The sequence below is a fragment of the Schistocerca cancellata genome, chromosome 5 (genome assembly GCF_023864275.1).
Source record: "Schistocerca cancellata isolate TAMUIC-IGC-003103 chromosome 5, iqSchCanc2.1, whole genome shotgun sequence".
In the NCBI taxonomy this organism is placed as follows: domain Eukaryota; kingdom Metazoa; phylum Arthropoda; class Insecta; order Orthoptera; family Acrididae; genus Schistocerca; species Schistocerca cancellata.
In genome coordinates, this window is record NC_064630.1 from 486,449,751 (window position 1) to 486,462,203 (window position 12,453).

Below are 12,453 nucleotides of genomic sequence, written 5' to 3' on the forward strand. Positions count from 1 at the left end.
TGTGTGGGATCTCCTTAGGTTTAAGTTGTTCTAAGTCTAGGGGACTGGTGACCTCAGATGTGAAGTCCCATAGTGCTCAGAGACATTTGAATTTTGACTTGACTGCCTTGAAACGGATGATGAAAAACAGAAGGTCGAAATAGTGATTTCCGTCTCCCGAAACTGTGCAGTAGAAATGGAAAACCGCTAAATTTCACATTTGTCAGGAGAACCAAAAACATTGTATCTCTTTTTCTACATAACTTATTTGTATCCAAAAGCTTAAGAATGTATTCCGACACAACAGAATTATGCTGCACACCTTATCATTGCAACATATAAAAAGACAACATAGAAAGTAAATAATTCATTAAAACTCTTCTAAGAGCCATACCACGGAACCGATAGAGTCTAAGTGGGAATAAGTGTCGTTAATACAGATGCACGACGTTTTATTTGTGACAATACACGTACAGAAACAAAGCAGTACTATTCATCATTTGGAATTTCTGCTCTTCTATTTACAATATTTCGAGTTAAAATTACTGGATATAAGGTCCGCCTGTTATGTTAATAACTGTTCTCTCATGTGACCCAAACGTGTTTCAGCACCTCTGCTCCGTCATCAGTGGGTTTCCTTTATTAAAACATGTGAAATGTGAACACATTTTAACTGATAACTAACCTACGAAAATTGGGCTTAATAGCAGTTTTTGTTTGTTTTTGTCATTAACTTTATTTTACATTATAGATTTACGTAGGAACATTTACACATTATCATGTACTGTTAGCTGGATTCAGATGACAAGCTACCAGTACATGATAATGTACAAATAGCCCTACACAAGCGTGTAATGTAAAGTTAAGTTAGTGACAGAAACAAACAAAAACTGCTCTTTAGGTCTAGTTTTCGTAGATTGGTTACCACTTAAAATATTATATTATTCTGAAATATCAGGTACGCCAAGATCGCTTGTAAATCTTTTTATTGATTACCAGTTTCGGCAGATATGTGCTGTCTTCATCGGGTCTTGTAAGACATTGACAGTTCATTATCTTTACAAACTTGGGCAAGTCACACAGCGATTTTGCGTAGTTTTATAATAATAGGCACCAATGAACATCAGCACATCAAACATAAAATACCAGAAATATAAAACATACATCATGTTCCTCGCTATGTGTTATTGTAAAACAGTATCAGTAAGTGACTTGCAAATTTGTAAATATCATAAATTTCTTTTAATGTGTTACAAGATCCGACGATGAGAGCGCCGGTCTGTCAAAACTAGTAATCAATAAAAAGATTTACAAGCGATCTTGGTATATCTGATATTTCAGAATAATATAACAATTCAGATAGGCCCCAGCAGCTGACACTATGTCAAAGATATATAACAATTAAAAGGTGTTCAAATTCCGCAGACTTCAATAAAGGAAGCCCACTGATGATGGCGGAGAGATGATGACGTATATTTGGGTCACATGAAAACACAGTGCTTTGTATAACCGATGGACCAAATATCCAGTAATATTACACCAGTAATATTTTAACAAATAGAAGTGCAGTCAATAAAAACCCTTTCTCATATCTTTTAAATTATTGCAAGAGAATAACAGTACATAATTTGAAAAAAATCTTTCAGTGTTAATTTCTGTTTCTCAGACAACTCCATTCTTGAAATCAGGTGTTGCAAAGCAAAATCTCTCTGCTGCTGAGGGAGAAATTACAACATCGTCAACAGGTTTTTCTGTCTTGCAACTGATGAAAATGACTGATCTTTCAAATGATGTGCGGCTTGGCATACCTCTTCCATGGTCTTTCTTCTTTTGAATACATTGATATTTCTCCAATATTGTGTTTCAGAGTAAGAATTTTCGATAGGTATTTGCGATGGATAAGCATGAGACCCTTTGGTGTTGCTGCAGTAACAACAATGTTTCAGCGACATCTTTAAATTCAAGGAAGTGAGTTCCATGCATTAGAAGTATATGGAATGGGTTCATTGTGTTAGTTGATGGAACTTCTGGGAAAGCAACACTCAGCACAAAGATCATGCACCTTCTTGTAATGAATGTTTGAAACATTTTCTCCATGATTCGACACTTGTAAAAGGTCTAAGAAAGTCTAGACACATGAAACAGACTACGAAGAACTCAACCTACTTGAAGTAGCATTATGGCATAAAACTAATCTTAGGAAATGCAGATGAAAAGCTGAGAGTTACTAGAAGGAACTGTAATTAATTTACGAAATAGGATGACGTACGAAACACTTGTCTGATCAATCCTTGAACATTGATCACCACTCTGGAACCCTTAGCACTTGGGGTTAATAGAAATGGCGGAGAAAATCTAGCAAAGAGTGGCATGTTTCGTCATAGGTTTCTTCAGCAAGATCGAGCTTTGCGGAGAATATTGGCAAATTCTGCAAGATGGAAGAGGAGCACACATTACCAGAAGAGTCGGGCAACATACTGCTTCCTCCCACTTACATCTGGCGAGATGACAACCATTAAAAAACATTTACAAATGAAGCACGGAGGGGTTTGGGGTGGGGTGGGGGTGGGGTGGGGGGTGGGGGGGCTGGTAGTGGCAGCAGAAGAGCCCTCCGTCACAAACGCTAAGGTAAGGTATTCATTTAGATGTAGATGATCTCCGGCACCAAATTAGAAGTGACCATTCACCAAAAATCCCCATGGGCGATGTTGTTGTTGTTGTGGTCTTCAGTCCTGAGACTGGTTTGATGCAGCTCTCCATGCTACTCTATCCTGTGCAAGCTTCATCATCTCCCAGTACGTACTGCAACCTACATCCTTCTGAATCTGCTTGGTGTATTCATCTCTAGGTCTCCCTCTACGATTTTTACCTTCCACGCTGCCCTCCAATACTAAATTGGTGATCCCTTGATGCCTCAGAACATATCCTACCAACCGATCCCTTCTTCTAGTCAAGTTGTGCCACAAACTTCTCCCCAATCCTATTCAACACCTCCTCATTAGTTATATGATCTACCCATCTAATCTTCAGCATTCTTCTGTAGCACCACATTTCGAAAGCTTCTATTCTCTTCTTGTCTAAACTATTTATCGTCCATGTTTCACTTCCATACATGGCTACATTCCATACAAATACTTTCAGAAACGACTTCCTAACACTTAAATCTATACTCGATGTTAGCAAATTTCTCTTCTTCAGAAACGCTTTCCTTGCCATTGCCAGTCTACATTTTATATCCTCTCTACTTCGACCATCATCAGTTATTTTGCTCCCCAAATAGCAAAACTCCTTTACTACTTTAAGTGTCTCATTTCCTAATCTAATACCCTCAACATCACCCGACTTAATTCGACTACATTCCATTATCCTCGTTTTGCTTTTGTTGATGTTCATCTTATATCCTCCTTTCAAGACACCATCCATTCCGTTCAACTGCTCTTCCAAGTCCTTTGTTGTCTCTGACAGAATTACAATGTCATCGGCGAACCTCAAAGTTTTTATTTCTTCTACATGGATTTTAATACCTACTCCGAATTTTTCTTTTGTTTCCTTCACTGCTTGCTCAATATAGAGGTTGAATAACATCGGGGAGAGGCTACAACCCTGTCTCACTCCCTTCACAACCACTGATTCCCTTTCATGCCACTCAACTCATATAACATGGGCGATACAGTATGCGAAATAACACAGATAACACTGTATACTTTGTCTGATAGTTACCTATTTTTGTGATGAATATAAATGTGGCTGAAGTCGGTGATTACAGACTTATGCATGCTAGTCCATTCTCGGCGAAAATTGAGTTTTCAAAATATTCATTTCATAGAAAACATTACGGGGAAATTAATTACTGAACATCACATGGCCTGATATTTACTGGAAACTGACGGAAACAAATTTCAAAATGGCAGATTGGAAGGTGATTCTATTTTGAATCTTTCAAGACAGGCACCACAAATGATCATATTTTTGTCGAGAATATTCTACTGCATTTTCTGTGGATTCGATCATGTCATCACTCACGAACGGAATGTTTCTGACTTCTTGTTTTGTAATATAATGAGTTCTCAGGATTTCTGTTTTGATAACCTTTTCAGTTTTCAAGTAAAAGCTATCACTCTTAGATTTAAAAAAAAATGTTGTTTAGTCATTACCACGAAAGAACTTATTTACATGATTTGACCATCGTACTGGCATCTCATTTTTTCTCCTCTGTGGTCAGGCGTATGTTGACTAAGAAATTTTAGGTTGATGATCTGGGAAAACGGGACCTGACTTTCCTCGGCGTGATTTTCTTTTTTGTAAAAATTTAATGTAAGTAGAAAAAGAAAACTTTGTGACACTTTATTAAGATCCTGGCCAAATGTTAATTATCGAATTCTTTCTCGTAGAATCACTTATGAAAGTTCAGCTATACTCTCAAAATGATAAACTGTAAAAAAACAAAAACAAAAAAAAGCTTACGTCTCACATTGGCCCTATCTAGCAGAGAGGCTTACAAAAACGCTGCATTCAAACGTGCACGCATTCCATGTCCGTTAGTCTATTTACGAGCAACGTGCGTCATTTATTAAAACAAACCCAGTAGCAATTTCTGTGAAACTCGTTTCATAAACCGACCTTAACGTGGCGTCAACGCTGAATTTACATCGCTAAGTGTCGTACGTAACTGGCCATCATAAATCTGTCAGTCACGGTCTCGCTTGGGCCTCGTCTTAATGAGAACTCGACTCACGGGACTTTTTATTCAAGGGAAGTGAAGCAATGCCAGTAAAACTGTCAACTTTCAACCTTAAGAGCAAAAGAAGCACAGAGAAATACGTATACAATAGGCAACTATTTGTAATGTATGGATAACTAGGTTTCAACAAATTTAAATTTGTTTTCTTCAGAAGGTGGCCTAAGGACAATGAACATCATAGCTTACATTAGAAAGGTATGAAACTTAAGTCAAGAAAGGTTTTAACATAAATTAGAGAGCTCTTGCATTACAGAAATATGAGAACGACGACTGGTACTTACAATTTTACATTAGTAAGGACTAATGTACCATCGTCGTTTTTACAAATGTCGGCATAGATCCATTTGTCAAAATTAAAATATAGCTCTAGAAATAGTGTTTGTCACGTAAATATAAATTAGTACATGGATCTTGCAGAGCTCACAACCGACTGAGTGTAATCGGCCAGCGTAGTTACTCTGGGACCAGGGCAGGGGCTCTCATGACGCGAACCATGTGCCAATTGGCGTACAAAAGCAACGAGTAAATTATCAGTATTAATAACGTCCTTAGATAAAGTAACAATAAAAAGAAGGAAAGCGTTTTACACTCCCGTTATAACAGTATGGGAGCCTTGGTACAATTAATGTAGTTATACATCAAAAAGGCAGGTGGCGATTACTCCGAGAGAGTTACACACAGTGGTATATACAGCCAAAATATAAAAATTACATTACTATATTAGTGAAGCCCACAAACGGTATATATGTCAGAACTTTAAAATTGACAATAATGGCTCTTAAGACAGAATTACGAACCCTGGTCCACAATCCAGTTAATACACATTCGCAGGGAACCAACGTTTTAGAGCCAGACAAAATCACATAAGGGCCGATGTAGTGGCAGCCATACATCGTGAGAAAATCACATTTCGTAAAGGGTAGTGAGCTTAAAGCATTAAAAGTGCATCATAGCTTCCTGAGAAAATAGACCATTAAGGTTACCAGCATTGATGTTATACCATAAACAGTAGAGGTTTAAAGCCTTCGAAAAATTGTCTACAAGCAAGGTTCAACTGGTCGTTCAGTATATTACCGTCCTTGAGCTCTAGATGTTTAAAAATTTGTAACTCTTCCCACAGATCTAGTCTACGCCCTTTGACTTCTCTGTGTAGGATAACAGTGTCTTCTAACTGTTTAGGCGTATGGCCGGCTGTCAAGAGGTGTTCAGCAAATGTAGAGCTGTGTATATTCGCTCCTTTTTTATCTAATAGGTGTTGTTTATATCTTATTTTCACAGCTCTGCCTGTTTGACCAATGTAATATGAAGGACAGTTATTACAGGTCAGTTTGTAAACACCTGAATTGGAAAACCAATCGCTGGCAATCTCTACAGAATGTACAAGATTTCTTTTTAAACTGTTATCTGTAGAGAAAGAGACGTTACAGTTATATTTTTTCCTTAGAAGACGTTTAATCCTATACGATATATTACCCAAGAAAGGAATGGAAATAAACTTTTTAGCTTCTTTGCTATCAGTGGGGAGGTTGTTGCTCAAAGTCGAACAGTTTTGGGAAGTTTTGTTACTGAACAAGTAATCAATCATATTCTGATTGTACCCATTATTAGCCGCAATCGCTTTTATGACATTTAATTCCTATTGTTAGTCGGGAGGTGATAAAGGAGTAGTTACCATACGGTGAATGGTAGAATGAAAAAACGCCAGTTTATGGCCTTTTGGATGAGTTGAGTCAGCAGGGATGACATTATCTGAATACGTTTCCATACGGAAGATATTAAAATTGAAGGAACTATTCTGTATAGAAATTGTTAAATCGAGGAAGTTAAGTTCACCTTTTTCATTCTGAAGTTCTTTTGTGAAGGAAATCTTTTCATGTAAACCATTGAAAGTATTGAAGAGAAGCTCTAACTCATGATCAGTACCATCAAAAGCAATGATGATGTCGTCAACATAACGTGCATAATAGCGGATTTTGTGGCGTAATTCTGAACGTTATTTCCAGGGTGTTGATAAAAACATCTGCTAAAATACCGGCGAGGGGGCTACCCATTGCTAAATCATCTGGTTGCACATACATTTTCCCATTGAACGTGAAATTATTGTATTTTAAAACGACCTTAAGCAAACCAATCAGTTCCGCAATCTGAATTTCACTTGGTTTTTTATGTTTTAGAAGATTCTTTTTTACAAGGGCTATGGTTTCATCGACCGGGACATTTGTATAGAGGCTGACGATGTCAAAGGAAACCAGTCTAGTGTCAGGTATACATCTTACAGTTTGAATATTGTTAATTAATTCCTTACTATTTTTAACAGAAAAATTATTTTCAAATGTGAAAGCATCTTTAATTTTAAAATGGAGGCGCCTAGCAAGTGTGTGATGTGGACTACCTATTCCATTCACTACAGGGCGAATCGGGTGATTTTGTTTGTGCAGTTTAAACTGACTTCTGAGCACGGGTGGTTTCGGGTTCATATTTATAAGCCCTTTCTTTTGGAAGTTATTGAACAGGCTGACAGAACTAGCTAAAGTACGCCGGATTTCATTTTGCAATTCCGCGGTTGGATCTACGGTAACCTCAGTGATGTCATTTTCCTCAAAAAACTTTAGTCTTTTCTATATATTCATTTTTATAAGCCACGACAGCGGTGTTCCCTTTGTCACTCTTAGTGACTAAGGCGTCGTGTTCTCTAAGCTTACGATTAATGCTTTTTACTATACTATATTTGCCCAACTGCCCATTAGGAAGTAATTTAATTTCTTTTTCTATTATTTTATTACATTCATTGGCACATTTGACTTGCTCGGTTTTCTCTAATTTCAGGGATTACAAACCGATTTTAAGATCTACAATAAGATTACAGATAACTGGATATTTATCGAGTAGAGCAGGCAAATTATGTTTAAGGCCTTTACATAACAAGTCATTCTCAGCCTGCGTAAAAGTAATATTGGTTTTATTCAGTATTATTTCGTAAAATTGATGTTTGACAGTATTGACTGCTATATTAACATTTTTACTTGTGGTCCTATTACTAAACTTCAACAACTTTCTTTCATGTCTGGCCTTGATCTATGCCGACATTTGTAAAAACGGCGATGGTACATTAGTCCTTACCAATGTAAAGTTGTAAGTACCAGTCGTCGTTCTCATATTTCTGTAATGCAAGAGCTCTCTAATTTATGTTAAAATCTATTCTTGACTTAAGTTTCATACCTTTCTACTGTAAGCTATGATGTTCATTGTCCTTAGGCCACCTTCCGAAGAAGACAAATTTAAATTTGTTGAAACCTAGGTAATGAATTCTTTATCCACTGCAAATGGTCGGCTGTTTATAATTTTATTACGTGGAACCGTTGCTGTTGTGCAGATATGTTTAAAATATGGATAGCTCTTTGTAACATTCTTTCGTAGTACTCGCTTTGGAAATAATAGTTATCTGTCGAGAACTGAAATTCACACATCGAATCTGTCAGTGAGTGTAATTCATATAGCCAGAATGAATAGACTTCTTCACACATGCAACATTGAAAGTTTACTACCTCTTATTTACATACAATAGACTCGAAGGCCTTCGTACAGTCAGTGCAGATACTGAAGCAATGTCACCGTTTACGAAGTCATCAAGGAGGCTTTGCTTTACATCCTGTAAAACTAAAAACTTAACTCCTGCCCCACAGGCCATGAAGGCCCAAAGGTACCGACTGGCCGCCGTGTCATCCTCAGACCACATGTGTCAGTGGAGTGGAAATGGACTGGCACGTGGTCCGCACACCGCTGTCCCGGCCTTATGTCAGTTTACGAGACCGGAGCCGCTACTTCTCAATCAAGTAGCCTCTCAGTTTTCCTCACAAGGGCTGAGTGCACCCCGCTTGCCAGCAGCGCTCGGCAGACCGGATGGTCACCCATCCAAGTGCTAGCCCAGCCCGACAGCGCTTAACTTCGGTGACCTGACGGGAACCAGTGTTACCACTGCGGCAAGGCCGTTGGCTTTTACAACCTGTGGTTTAAGATAAATATTAATTTCGTTACTTTCTTCAAATGAAACGGGGAGCAATTTTAATTTACCCAAGGTAGCTACATTATGACACTAGAAACTTCCTTGCGGTCGCATAGACCCCCCTCCCCCCCCCCCCCCCCTGTGTCCAAGTGTTGTTATGTTAGAATAAAAACTCGAATTTCCGAAAATCTGCACCATCTTTACCATCAAAACGTATCCGGCTTCTGTGATCAAAGGGCAAGCTCGAAAGTATAACAGTAACTTTTTCGAAGGTACTTGTGTATCAGTATTATTGAATTATTTGTTTTGATATGCATCTATTCATTGCCGGAATGGCACGTCTAATGTGTTGATTTAAAATAATTTTATATGAATTCCATTCCGACTGTACTAAAATAGTTAACGACTGTAAGTAATAGCGTCAGTGATTGCGTTCTGTTAATTCCTTCTCTTTCCTGGTGGCTGTTTTGTATGTAAATTTCTGTGTATTTTAGTTGGTATGTGGCGAGCCATGCTGAGCGCAATGGCCAAGAACGGTGATTTGGTATTCTGGACCAACCCACCTCGTCTTTCCGAGGAAATCGCTAGTGAATGAGAAGAGTTAACCGCTGACGGCCATTGTCAGTGCGGGCATCTGCGAGTCACTTTCATGCTGTTCTTCACATAACGCGCCACGTGTGATGTGGGATCCAGGACTACATTCGCAGAAATCGTATAACGTAGCGTGACAAGCACATGCACTCGTGGGAGAGTCTCAGTTTTTACAAGCAGTGCCGTCTGGCCAAAACACGCTTCAAAGAAACCTTGTTTTGCGCCTTCCGAGAAAGCTGGCAGAGAAGATTCAGACAGATAAAGATCTCAGTATTTCCTGAGAAGTGAGAGACCTGCACTGCGAGCAGAGATTCTTCTCGCTTTGTAATGCGATGAGCCGACTTCTTGCGTCGCGGGGTAGCCGCGCGGTCTTAGGCACCTTGTTACGGTCCGCATGACTCCCACCGGTCGGAGGTTAGAGTCCACCTCGGGCGTGTGTGTGTGTGTGTGTGTGTGTGTGTGTGTGTGTGTGTGTGTGTGCGTTGTTGTCAGCGTAAGTTTGTTTGAGTTAGATTAAGTAGTGCGCAAGCTTAGGGACCGATGACCTCAGCAGTTTGGTCCCATAAGACCTTACAACAAACTTCAAAAATTTCCGATTTCGTGGTACCATTTTTCTTGGGGTTAATAACCTCTTGCCTGAAGTTTAAGAGAGATCCTCATTGATTAATCTACAAAAAATAGTAGAATAGGAGAAGTCAGGATGCCAGTTTCCGAGAAATGCAACGAAGGCATTGACTGAAGCAGCAAGCATAGCTGAGGAGTGGAGAGTGATTCAGAATTGTTTAAAAACTGTGTGATTGGCGTGTAACGATTGGTTAGTGTTGTAAAGCTTTCGTTACGAGGAGAGAAACTGCTAAGAAAAATATAATTGGCTAGGACTTTGAACAGTACTTTTTCATTGGCATTTGGGAATTTTAGAGAGATGAAAGAAATATGTGTCGGACGAGAACGCACTTCAGCTTTAAAGAGCTTTAGGAGTCTTCACATACAATGTTCGGAGGCATTACTTTTTAACACGCCCTCGTAGGTACGCGTCTGAGTTTATTCTAGTATATCCTATGAATACACATATGGAATTTTGTGCGTACTTGCATGCCACAATACACATTTATTTCAGAGTTTTTACTCTCCATGTAGTTTGGAGTTAGTTTTTAAACTGACCTACGTCGTTTCGACATGAACCATCTGCAGATTAGAATTTTTTTATCCTGTGACGAAGGACGTACGTTTTGCTGATAGTTGGACAGGTTACCCTTGTGACTGATATAATCAGATCTGAGAATGAGCCTCGTCAGTTAGAAAAAAAAGTAGTGCTATTAAGACGGACATTGAAGAATCTCTTTTACCGAATGACTGAAGATTTTCTCAGGAGACAGTACGTCAATCTTTGCACATTTCTTTCTTAAAAATAAGAAAGAGACGTCACTGATTTTCGTACAGGTATTGAAACTGAATCGAAACAAAAGTTAGAAATCTTCTTTGGTTACCGATAAATTGCGGGTCCCAAAAAAGGATAATTATAGATTTACATTCAAAATTTTCGTGATCATGCAAATTATAAAATAATATCGACTGAATTACCTTTGAGATGTATGAAGGTTTAGCGGGACCCACTGAGACAGGAAAAAAAAGTCGTATGGCATTTTTGGCTGGGATATTCAACGGAGTGGATTCAACTGCCTGTCGGAAAGGTTCTTTCAGTCCCATTTCCTTGTTGCTATGGCAGAATTGTAATGTATAGGTTAGTGTAAGGATGCATGTAGTCTTATGTCTGTACTCGTATTTCCACTATTGTAGATAGTTCCCTCTCTCTCTCTCTCTCTCTCTCTCTCTCTCTCTCTCTCTCTCTCTCTCTCTCACACACACACACACACACACACACACATATATATATATATATATATATATATATATATATATATATATATATATATATCTCGAAATGTGGTGCTACAGAAGAATGCTGAAGAGTAGATGGGTAGATCACATAACTAATGATGAAGTATTGAATAGAATTGGGGAGAAGAGGAGTATGTGGCACAACTTGACAAAAAGAAGGGACCGGTTAGTAGGACATGTTCTGAGGCATCAAGGGATCACAAATTTAGCATTGGAGGGCAGCGTGGAGGGTAAAAATCGTAGAGGGAAACCAAGAGATGAGTACACTAAGCAGATTCAGAAGGATGTAGGTTGCAGTAAGTACTGGGAGATGAAGAAGCTTGCACAGGATAGGGTAGCATGGAGAGCTGCATCAAACCAGTCTCAGGACTGAAGACCACAACAACAACAACAACATATATAAATCGAGTAACTTTCGAGTATTTAGGTACGACTTTTCATGTATTCACTGTATAGTCTATGAACACTCATATTGGTGGCGATAATGAGGAAGAAGAGGAGGAGGAAGATGAGGAGGAGGAGAAGGAGGCAGAGGGTAGAAACCTGCTGCCCGGACACAGCCTACTCCTCCCAAATAGCACCAAATGCGCCACCAAGCTTAGCCTCCCCTGTCCTACAGTTGGATCACCATCAACAGTGTCAATACCCTCACTTCATGAGACACTGTAGAGAGGTTTGGAATTTAATTCAGTTTACTTGCTCAGGGACAGGTGATCTGGAACATCTTGCCACCACCTCTCTTCCCACTGCTGCCCAAATACCCGCAGTGAAAACGTGGTCCACTGCCACGATTCCAACCCTCTTATAGGTTGCACACAGGATACAGTGGCCCAAGTGCAGTGACCAGTTTTCGTCCAATGAGCTGGGCGAGTTCATCTGTTTGTTCAGAAGGGGAGGCCGACAAGCTTTTACCACCTTCCAGCCGGTCGGCGATGACAGAATCGACGCGCATGCCCTGCAATCTTTCTCAAAAAGTTTTACAGAAACTATTGTGTAAAAAAATTCAGTTTTGGTTTATTTGTAGCTTTATATGTCAGGTTCATTATGATGTGCCCATCATTTCGTTAATGGTCGTAATTATTGAGATATTTATGTGGAAGTAATACAAGGCCCGGAATTCGAAAAAGTTTGCAATGTAAAATAGGGGTCGCTATGATTTTGCGTCTGGTGCATATTACATAGCTGGCCGAGCGGTTCTAGGCGCTTCATTCTGGAACCGCGCGACCGCTACGGTCGCAGG

At 39.2% G+C, this 12,453-nt stretch overlaps 1 protein-coding gene and 1 pseudogene across 1 annotated transcript in view; one reads left to right on the forward strand and one right to left on the reverse strand.

The window, feature by feature from the left end:
- LOC126188614 (spondin-2-like) overlaps positions 1–12,453 on the forward strand; it is a 245,522-nt gene that overhangs the window by 123,821 nt on the left and 109,248 nt on the right. The window lies entirely within an intron of this gene.
- Positions 8,597–8,714, reverse strand: LOC126189108 (5S ribosomal RNA; annotated as a pseudogene).